This window comes from Globicephala melas, chromosome 4 (assembly GCF_963455315.2).
Source record: "Globicephala melas chromosome 4, mGloMel1.2, whole genome shotgun sequence".
Lineage (NCBI taxonomy): Eukaryota > Metazoa > Chordata > Mammalia > Artiodactyla > Delphinidae > Globicephala > Globicephala melas.
Window position 1 is genome coordinate 134,584,096 of NC_083317.1, and position 11,423 is coordinate 134,595,518.

The 11,423-nt window shown below is 43.1% G+C and overlaps 1 non-coding gene across 1 annotated transcript; it reads right to left on the reverse strand.

The window, feature by feature from the left end:
* Window positions 1-1,648: 1,648 nt before the first annotated feature.
* LOC115863538 (U6 spliceosomal RNA) lies at window positions 1,649-1,755 on the reverse strand. Its single transcript, XR_004043575.1, has one exon. It is a non-coding gene; the product is annotated as a U6 spliceosomal RNA (small nuclear RNA).
* Window positions 1,756-11,423: the final 9,668 nt, after the last annotated feature.

Genomic DNA, 11,423 nt, shown 5'->3' on the forward strand with positions numbered 1-11,423 from the left:
GAACTACCATACGACCCAGCAATCCCACTACTGGCATATACCCTGAGAAAACCGAAATTCAAAAAGAGTCATGTACCACAATGTTCATTGCAGCTCTATTTACAATAGCCAGGACATGGAAGCAACCTAAGTGTCCATCGATAGATGAATGGATAAAGAATATGTGGCAGATATATACAATGGAATATTACTCAGCCATAAAAAGAAACGAAACTGAGTTATTTGTAGTGAGGTGGATGGACCTAGATACTGTCACACAGAGTGAAGTAAGTCATAAAGAGATAAACAAATATCGTATGCTAACACATATATACGGAATTTAAAAAAAAAGTTTATGAAGAACCTACGGGCAGGACAGGAATAAAGTCACAGATGTAGAGAATGGGCTTGAGGACACGGGGAGGGGGAAGGGTAAGCTGGGACGAAGTGATAAAGTGGCATAGACTAATATATACTACCAAATATAAAATAGATAGCTAGTGGGAAGCAGCTGCATAGCACAGGGAGATCAGCTGGGTGCTTTGTGATCAGCTAAAGGGGTGGAATGGGGCACGTGGGAGGCAGATGCAAGAGGGAGGAGATATGGGGATATATGTATATGTATATTCACTTTGTTATAGAGCAGAAACTACCACGCCATTGTAAAGCAATTATACTCCAATAAAGATGTTTAAAAAAAAATTGGACTCTACGCTAAATGAATTTTAGGGAACACTTCTATGTGCCTTGACCCTTAAGAATTACCACCACCATGACTATCACCCTCGCTTATTGAGCACGTATACCTGCCATTTTATAAGGATCTTATTTTTTCTCCCACATCCCTGTGAGGTAGGTAGGTACCACTGCTCCCTATGACAGGTGAGAAAAGACTCAAGACAGGTTAAGCAAAAGTCCAAGCTCCTGTGTAATCTGAACCTAGACCCATTTCAGAGCAAAGCTACCGGACTGCCTACTTTAAATAACAGTGACAACAAACAACTACAAAAAGATCAGGACAGGAGATTTTGGCCAACTTTTGATCACTCTGGAGAAGTCATATTCATGACACTTATAAAAGTAGAAGTGTAGAAAATCTAATCTTCGTACTTATTTCTTGGGACTGTAAGAGTGAGTGATTTTTGGTTACAAATACACCATCATTAGTCGTGATCACTTTTCTTTATTTGCAGGTGGTATATCTGGCAATCAGATATTTTTGAGAACTTCCAGAGACAGTAGGTATTTACTGACAGGGAAGATACTTTCAATCATTTTTAATACCATTATATTAGCAGGACTACATAGTATACTGTGTATATAGATGAATAAATAATGCACCAACTTTTATTCACAATGCTATAATCTGACCTTCGTTTGGTGACTTAATTAGCTGCTCTTGGCACTGTCCATGCAAATAGGTAAATAAAGAAATTCTTTCTTGATAAACATTCCAAGTACTCAAACTTTCCTGAAATTTGGACTATCTGAAGGGGATGTGAAAAGTGGAAGTTGCAAGTATATTATATTTAACAACAGTGTTTTTTGAGAATTGTTTCACAAAAAGATTTAGTAAAGGTAGATTTTTTTAACATCTTTACTGGACTATAATTGCTTTACAATGGTGTGTTAGTTTCTGCTGTATAACAAAGTGAATCAGCTATACATAAAAAATACGGAACGCTTCACGAATTTGTGTGTCATCCTTGCACAGGGGCCATGCTAATCTTCTCTGTATCGTTCCAATTTTAGTATATGTGCTGCCGAAGCAAGCACAGGTAGATGGTTTTTATTACTAAAAAAAGGCTAAAGATGATTCTCCAAGGAGTGGTTCCCATAAAGTCTTTTATGTACATCATAAAATTTGATTTCATATGGCACAATGTCCAAAACACATGGACTTTTGAGTGGAAGGTAAGCTTTCTTTTCAGGTTTCCCTCTGCACTTCTAATATTTTGGAATAAAATAAGGGAGGGTGGAGGAAGAAAGCTGATAACTTCTTTTATAAAGGAAAAACTTTTAAGGCCATCCATGTATTTTAAAACACTTTATTTAGATAAGGCCATACTGCAAAGTTTTATATTAAAAATAGTACTCATCAAATAGATCCTTCTTTTAAAAAGCAGTGTGATTGCAGATTCTGTAACTGTAGAAATTCTTAACAAAAGACTTCTAATATCCTTCCTATCTTAAGTCTTATGATTTTCTTAGACATCTCAGTTATTCCCAATCAACATCACCACTCTTTTCCCCTATGGAGAATTTCCCCCCAACTCGCAAAAATCATCTTTAAAATCTCCATAGAGTAGACTTCTAAAAAGAGAAATGAGAAATCTTTATCACTAAAGGACACAGAAGAGAAGAAATCACTTCCTAGTGCCCGTTTTTTTTCCTCTTCCCACCGGCCTCCCCGGCTCATCGAAATTATTTGCACAGTTGACACTGAGCCAGGTAGCTGGGGTTCTACTCATTGCAGAATGTTACTGGGCATTCATAAAAGAGTGGATTTTTTCTGCCTTCTCCTCTCCCTTCAGCTAACAATAAAATTCCAACCATCTTTAATAAATTTGGGTGATTGCAGTTGCAAAAGTACAGGCTGGGTCTGGACCGGCCTGGCAGGGACTTTTCCTGACCCCGGCTGGTTAACCTCATTCATCCACTCCCAATGCCATCCTGGGTTCCTGCCACACTCCAGGCCCTGTGCTGGGCATGGGGACACGGTGTTGAGTGAGGCACCTCTCAGCCTTCGAAGCTCTCAGGAGTGCGGTGGGGGACACGGAGCCCGGAGCAGAGAGTGACCAGAGTGTACTCTGGGCTCTCCAAGAGGAGAATGCGGGGAACTCACAGAAAGACGCAGTGAGGTCAGCTAACCCTGCCTGGAGGAGTTGAAAAACAGAACGAGGCTGTTTTGAGATTCTGACATCCCTTCTTCCCTTTACCGGGATCCTCAAGCAGCCCCGTCCATCCGGCGCGTCCTTCCCGCGCAGTCACTCACCACTTGCAAACCTCGTTCTGGCTCTGGCCGGCCCAGCCAACAGCGGTTCTAGCACTTACCTCGGGGAAAAGTCCATGCGGCTCCCGGGCCCGCACTTCCGAAGCCCCCGGCGGGTCTCCTCGCAAAGCACGGATCAGAGCGCAGCGCACCGCTGGGAGCGCAGCGCCGAGTGCCGCCGACCGGGGAGACCGTGGGGCCAAAGGGGACCGTGGGAGGGACGTGAGGCAGCGAGGGCAGCCTCTGGCTTCCTGGTGTCCTGCAGGCGGGCGGCAACTCCCAACCCTCCTCGCCGCTATATAAACGTTTCTTCCCGCCCCGCGCCGACCCTTCCCCGCCCCGGCGACCCCCCCTCTCTGCGCACGTCCCCCGGGAAGCGGTATGTGGGGTTCTTGGGGCTGTCACTGCCCTGCCAGCTTCTTCCCTACATGGAACCCGTGCCTACGGCTGCGGACTAGGGAGTAAAACTGAGGGCGGGGAAATTGGGGCGTTCGAGGTGCGCGCCTTCTCTGCGCCCAACAGACGGGCAGCGTTGTGCGCGCTCTGAGGCAGAGCGAAGATCAAGCTGTGCTCCGACTGTTGGAACTGCAGTCTCTTGGTGGCTTTGTCTGTGTTCTAGAATCTTCGTGCAAGGGACCCCGAGAGTCCTCGGTGGTGGGAACTGCTCCCTCTTGCCTGTGAACGCCCCAGGAACTGCACGCCTCAGGATGGAGGCCAAGCGCCATTGGGGTCCCCACTTGGAATTCAGGGTCCACAGGAGAGTATTCTTGACTCTATCGTCTACTGACCTTTTTTCGCTGGCTGTCTATTCATTTGTCTGTCCGTGTACTTGTTTCACAAATATTTGAGCACCTAGTATGTGCTACTAATTAGGTGCTTGGGATGCAAGTAGGCCTCTCAGCTCGCAGTTTTATTCGGGAAACAAGTGGAAACGAACCAGGGTGGTAGTTGCGAGACGGGGTAAGCGCGGCCATGAGAACATAGAAGAAGTTATCCTAATTCAACCTTGGAAGGCTAAAAGAAGCTTCCCTGAGGAAATTAAATTCAAACTAAAATCTAAAGAGTGAGATAGGCAGGAAAATGGGGAAAATGGAACAGACAGCTGCAAAGACTGGGAAGATAGAGGAAGCACTGTCCCTCTGTTTGTTTTTAAAAACTTGCTATTTACTGTCATCCTAAGTAAAGGAAAAAAAGCTTTAAATGCAAAGAAAGACAAACTTCTAACTGGTAGAATTAGGATTGAATGCAGGCAGTCTAGCCCAGGAGGGTGTTTTACAGCATGGAGTGTCAACTTGGCAAGTTGACAAGTTCAAAACAGAGATGGTTCCCATAGAGTGGGGATTCCTCTGGAATCTGAGGCATAACTTCAAGACTCAGACCATCACCAACTGTAATTTTGGCCAGGTCGTTCATTTTAGTTTCTGCCCCAGTGGAATGTAAATAATAAAGACACTTCTTATGCCCCCCATTGAGTGTTCATGTTCTGGTCCATAGGCTTGGTACAGCAGGTGGCTTCAGAATGGTGACTCTTCTCTGGGTCCCTTGGCTTTGGTACAAGGGAAAGTGTGATAACATTGGAAGCCCGCCCCCCCCCCCATGCAAGCAAACTTTGGAACATCCTAAATTACTGTTTCTTTTACCTAAAATTACTAAGATTCAGTAATTCAACTTTTCATATTCTCATATAGCATTAATATTGTTTAAAATACTCTTCAAAACACAAAAATCATCCCAGGATCATTATTGAAAGAGGCAGATGTGATTCCAGCTAGCAGGGTTTCTAGCCAGCTGCTAGCTCACCCAAAGCTCATTGTAAAAGTGTACCACACATACAAACAGTACCCATTTTACTATAGCCTCGTAGGAAATACCAGTCTGATAGAATGGCTTCTGGGATTCATAAGCCTCTGACTTATGGCCCAGCCAGAACCAATGATCATGTCTGTTCAATAATGTGAAGACTTGATAGCCTTAACAAAAAGTCAAGTTCCCCCAACATATTGTTTTTGGGTATCTCAAAACACTATCTTATATCCTGGATCTTTTGATGCCCAAACCAGTTTTCACAACTGGATCAAACTTTGACCAGCACCCAAAGAATAAGGCTTCCTTTCACTTAGACTAGAGCAAAAAGACAGAGAAAGAAGAAAGGTCCTTGGATCTTGTCAATGCAAGTGGTTGCTGAAAATGACCCCAGTTTTTCCCATTGTGCAACCCTTGATTTCTGAACCAGAGAAATGATGGGCAAGTAGCCAGTGTTCTTTGCTGGATTTCCAGAGCTTTTTAAGTAACCTAAGTGGAAGTGTGGGTAGCATATGTGCTTGAATGGGTTTTGGGAACCCATGACAACCTCATCAAACTGGTCAGGAATTTCATTAGAAGACGTGGACAACACTTCACCTAACCCATAGACTTGAGTGGTCTACCATGACAGTGCTGGGACCATGGGGACCTTGTCCATTTATAGTTCAGTCTTTGGGAGAAGGTCAACGACTTTCCCCTTAGCTTGGGAGGATCCTTGTGGACTTCTCACATGTCTCCAGAACTCAATCCAGCTAGACTTTCACAGCTTAAACCCTGAAGTACTAAAGTTGCCTTCTATTTAATCTTCCAAAGTCCAATCTTCTCCTTCACCACTCCACCCCATCCAATTCATGCCAATTCATCTTTTATTTCTAAACCACAGATCTGATCAATCACTGCTGACTTAACACCATAAAGGGCTCCCCACTGCTTGCAGATCTGAACCCAAACTCAAGGCCCTTTATCTCTCTTCCTATTCTTCCTCTGGCTTCCTCTCCTGCCCTCCTGCTCCACTCGCACCACTAACTAAGAACTTCGGTGCCCTAGAAATGATCCCCATTGCTTGATATCATGCTGCTTTCCTGTTTCCTTGCCATTGCCAAGGCTGTTTGCTCTGCATTTATTTCCCCATTTATTCAGCAAAATATGTATTGAATATTTACTATGGGTCAGGCACTGTGAAGGATTGGAATCAGTTTTGTAATGATGATCTATAGTTTTTCATCATACATTAAAATAATATACTTAATGCAGGCATCTTAGTTTACTAAGATCTATTTATTTATGAAACATTTTTTGTTTTTGTTTTGGGGTTTTTGTTTGTTTTTTGGCTGCACTGTGTGGCTTGTGGGATCTTAGTTCCCTGACCAGGGATTGAACGTGGGCCCTTGGCAGTGAAAGCACAGAGGTCTAATCACTGGACCACCAGGGAATTCCCAAACATGTTTTAAATACCCACTATATGGTAGATACTGTATTAGTCATCAGGATGCAATTAGCCATGGTCTCCACACTTAGGACCTCAGAGCCTAGTATTGGAGATGAATAAGTAAGCTAATTATTAGTGTGACAGGGGTCTGTATGCACTGGACACTACAGGAGGAATCGTGGGAAGAAGGTGATACTTGGGATAAATGTTGAATCTGGGGTTGAGTGAGGAAGACTGAGGGAGCAGCATGTATGAAAGCACGGAAGTCAATGGTGGCTGGACAATGGAGGGGCCTGGTATGAAGTGAGGATGGAGAAGGAGGTGGTGCAGGTGATGGGCTGGATATGGGTGATTGCACAAGGAGTCTAGGATAACTCTCAGGTTTCTGGCTTGCAAATATATGGGGTCAACACCATTTACTGAGATAGTGAACACAGGAGGAGGAGGAGGCTTGAGTGGGAGGGGGGAGAAAATAATTCTATTTTTGGTATTTTGAGTTTGAGATGCCTGAGAGCTGTCCCAGTGGTGATGCTCAACAGCCAGATGGATACATATAGGTCTGGGGCTTAGAAGTGAGGCCTCAACTGGAGACATGGATTTGGGTTCATCGTAAAATTGGTAGTTGAAGCCACAGGAGTGTATGAGGTGATATATGAACAGTTCATTCATTCATCACTCATTGCAGAAAGAGCCATTGAGTACCTATTATGCGGAAGGCCCTGTTCTACCTAAGGATACACCAGGGACCAAAGCAAAAAAGATTCCTGCTGTCCTGGTGTTTGAGAAAAGAAGATTGGGAGCAACTTATTGGATGGCAGGGGAAGATTACAATTTTAATAAAGTGAGAAGGTGACTTTGGGCCTTGAATGAAGATGAGAAATAAGTCCTGTGTGATATCTGAAGGAAGCGTGTTCCACATAGAAGGAACAGGCAATGCAAAGGTCCTGAGGCAGGAGCATGGCTGGTGCATTGGAGCAAAGGGAAGGAACCAGTGTGGATGAAACAGGGTGAGTGAAAGGAGGAGAAGGAGGATGATGTCAGAAAGGTAATGGGAGGGGGACAGTTAGTGGGGAGCAATGGAGGGTTTTGAGCAGAGGAGTGACATAGTATGATTCCTATTTATGAAGGATGATAGACTGTAAGGGTACAGGGATTGAGAGCAGAGTCCTGGGAAATAACTGACATTGAAGGGATGAGCAGAAGCAAAGGTTGTTTGGGGCAGTGAGAATGTTGTTGAAGGGTCAAATTCAGGTGAGCTTAAGGGTGTTAAGATCTTAAGACTCTTCAGGAAAAGGTGACTAGTTGTGGAAGAATGGCCAGCAGGGCAAGAGGGGACCAGGGAGGAGCCCTGTCTCAAAGCCAGGGGAGGATAGCTGTGTAGGAAGAGACTTGTTGATGGTGCTGTGGGTCGCAGAGGTCAGGAAGGAGAAGGCTTAGGAGCATCTCTGGGATTTGGCAGTGCAGGGAGCCCTGTGACTGCTGTCATAGCAACGCGGGTGGGGGTGGAGTCAGAACTCGGTGGCCCATAGATTGAATGGGAGACAAGGGGTTGCAGGAGAGTGGAATCTTTCAAGAAAAAGGCGGCAAAAGAAGAGCTAGGGCAGTAACTTCCCCAAGGCCTGGTACTGAGGGGATGTTCATCTTGTTGATGGTAGCATGGCTTTTCTCACCTGGAGACAAGTAGAGGAGAATTTTTGTGTTCATCAAAGGGACCAGGAATGGTATCACATTACAGGTATTTTGAGTCCACACTTTTCAGAGTTTGCTACCTTTTTTTTTTTTTTTAATCTTTCAAATGAAATCTAAGAATAAGCGCACACTTATTAGGCTTACAGCAAACAGTCAGGAAGTGGGGTGAATTCTAGGACAATCTCTAATTGTACCTCAGGGATTCTACAGCTGTACAGTAAAACCCCAAGGAGGGTAGGCAACTTTGCTTCTATCATCACTGGTGACTGGCCCTTTTCCCCCACCCATCCTGCCTCTCAGACAAGTGCAGGCTCAGATTCTCTTGGTGGGGATGAGAGGGAGGGAGAAGCCAATTGGAAATGACTGTTTTGTGGTCACTGGGGAATTTTCCAGTTACATGGTCAGTTGAAAACAATATCATTTTCGCTGTCTTTACTTTTGTGCCCTCTGAGACCACATAGAATGCCTAGAAACACTGGTTTTCATTAACTTTGCCATAATGTAACCCTGAATTTTATGCAGTTAGTTTTCAGACCCCACTTACCATGTCATGGCAGATGTTTACTGGTATGATTACTTACTTAGGGCGTGTGTTGAACCAAACAAAGAGATTTTTTTCCAAGCCTGGAGGTTTTGAATCAGCTGTGAAGTCACACTAGAGGAAGACTTTTCTCCTCATTCAGCCTCAGTGCTTAGAAGCTGGAACCATTAATCCAGATTCTCTCATTGTTTGATTTCCTCCTCTGGTACAATTCTGTGAGACGTGATTTTGCGCTTATAGGCCATTAGGATAGAAAAAGGATTCAGCAGAAATTTTCTAAATCCTATTCCCAAGACTGAGTGGTATGTTATTCATCTTTAAAGGAATAGAATACGAAACTCACAATGGAGGAAAATTTCTCTCATATTCCTGAAGAAAACGCAGTAGCTCCTCTAATCAAGACAAACCATAATTCTCCAAGGATGGCAAGGGAGGAGCAGCTGGGCTTTGTGAATCTGACCACTGAGCCCAACATTTATCTTGTGACAACTTTCCCTTATAGATATAGCTGTTACCAGCCAGTGCCTCACATTAACCCTTTGACCCAGGAAGAGGGCCAAATTAATTTCTGGATCACATTCAAGAAAGGCCAAGACAGCCCTTCGGGGCTGTCTAAAGACTCAGGAGAAATAACATCAACAAGTAGTCAACCCCAGGTGGTAAAGATCTTTTACAGAGGGGGAGACAGACATGGAGAAGCAAGGCTTACTTGTGCAACTACAGATTGTTGAAGCCAAGACTGCAATTCAGAAAATGAACCAGGAAGTGAATTTGGGCACAATGTACAAATAACCAAGCACCCGACATACGAGGTGTGGGGGTAGATTGTGTTTCTAAAGGTGGTTTCAGCCATACCTCTCACGTTTTTGTCTCTGCAATTCGAGTAAACACAATTGCACTGTCTCCTATGTGCAAGCATGAATACTGTCCTGGTTTGCCCTCCTCCTTCCTCTCAAAAGCAGACCCCTGAGACAGGAATCATGTGCATGGTGTTTGTTTGGGAGATGATCCTGGGAAACAGTGCTAAGGGAGTGAGATGGGAAAGAGAAGGCCAAGTTTTGGCATACATTTTGAGTCTTTTAGTGTAAAGTATATAGCAATTCTATGTTTCTAGCAGTTTTTAATACCTTAATAATAGACTGGAATGAGATCCAGAAGGCAATTAGTAAATGGAGAACTTCAATGAACTTTGTTAGAGGAGCAACAGCAATTGACATTACTGCAACTGGTAATTTTTCTGTAAGAAAGAGTGAATAAATAAATAAACGTCGCAGTTTAAAATTTTTTTCAGCAAAGCTCTTTAAGGAATAATCTGCATTTCCCCCCAAAGTCTCACAAAATGCACTCCTTCTTGTATATTATTTCCATCCCAAGATCTCTTGTGTTAGATTTTGTTGTTATTAAACTTTGGATATGGTGTTCTTCTCCCCCTCTTTTCCCCCCAAATTTTGAAGAAGTTTAGATGTATTGTGATTAGTCACCCATTCTCTGGGTGCAGAATTACACATATTCATAGACACACACAAGTACACACACACACGCACATGTACACACACACTCCCTATAGAGATTCAGTTTTCAGAGGCTGCAGTTTCTCAGGACAAAACCAAAATTTCTCTCTTCAGTAGTTGCAGGAATGATGGGAGAAAAATAGTTATTGCCATATATAAAATTAAAATTTTCCTAAAGAAATGGAACACTCAGTAAATGCATCCAAAGTGCAAGATTTATTTCCTATGACTTAAACTTGGGGTTTATCTGGTCAGTATTTTGCCAAGAGCAGGGCCTCAGAAAACTCTCTCTTCTTAATTAAAACTTTGAGAAGAGATGCAGAACTTGCGAGTGTAATTCCCTCCTACACACACACTATGCCCTTCCCCCTTTTTAGCTGATCTCTTCAAGTTAAAATTAGGGAGGTGAGGAGGAAATGATATAGGTACATTTTTTTCTGTTGAAATTGTGGATGCTCATGAATTCTAAGCTGGGAGTGATTTTCTATTCCTTGGGGAGAATTCTAAACTATGTCTCTTCATTTATCAGTTTTAAAGTTCAGAGAAGTTTCTGTTACTGTTATTACTAAGGGAACACTACTCAAAGGTGGAAAAAATTCACAGTTCCCACTGTAACTGTCTTGAGGAGTGGATTGCTGAATAGAGGAGAATATTAATTAGCAATCAAAAGTATATATCATGGCATTATTTCCATTTTATCCAGGAATGAAGCTTTTTCTATGTCTGTGCTCAGACTCACAGATGATGAAATTAAAAAAATACTTCGAGATTATCTAGTCCAACTTCTTCCTTTTCCTCGAGAAGTAATGGAGGTGCAGGGAAGGCATTCAAGGTCACATAGCAGTTGGTGGCATAGCTAAGCCCCAACCTACTGTTCCCCTGATCTCTCCTCTACGATCTCCTGTTTCTTCACCTCCAGAAATGCCTGTGTCCATTTCTAAGCCTGGTTTCCAGCCTCCGATCAATTCTATGGGCCTCTAGGGAATTCCCTGGCGGCCCAGTGGTTAGGATTCCATGTTTCCACTGCAGGGGGCCCAGGTTTCATCCCTCATCAGGGAACTAGGATCCCACAAGCCACGTGAGGTGGCCCCCACAAAATTCTAGGCTTCTAATGTCCTTCCTTTGCATTCTTCTTGATTTAACCCATCCTGGATTATTTTCTGTCGCTTGCAATGAAAGAACACTCACCTATATACGTGTTTGCTCACAACAGTAATGAAATCTATACTAAAGCATTGACACAATTTCACTTATTAAACTGGCAAAGATTTTTTGAAATGAATGGTACTACCCACTTTTGTTAAGATTTGGAAAAAATGACTGCTTATGATTGCTGGTGGGAGTGTAAATTGGTGAAATCCTTCTGGAAGACAAGGCAATATATATGAAAAAACTTATAAATGTTTACATTCCTTGATTGATTCATTTAAAAATTCTGTATAAAGACTTAGCTGCTAGGATATTTATAAAAATGCCATT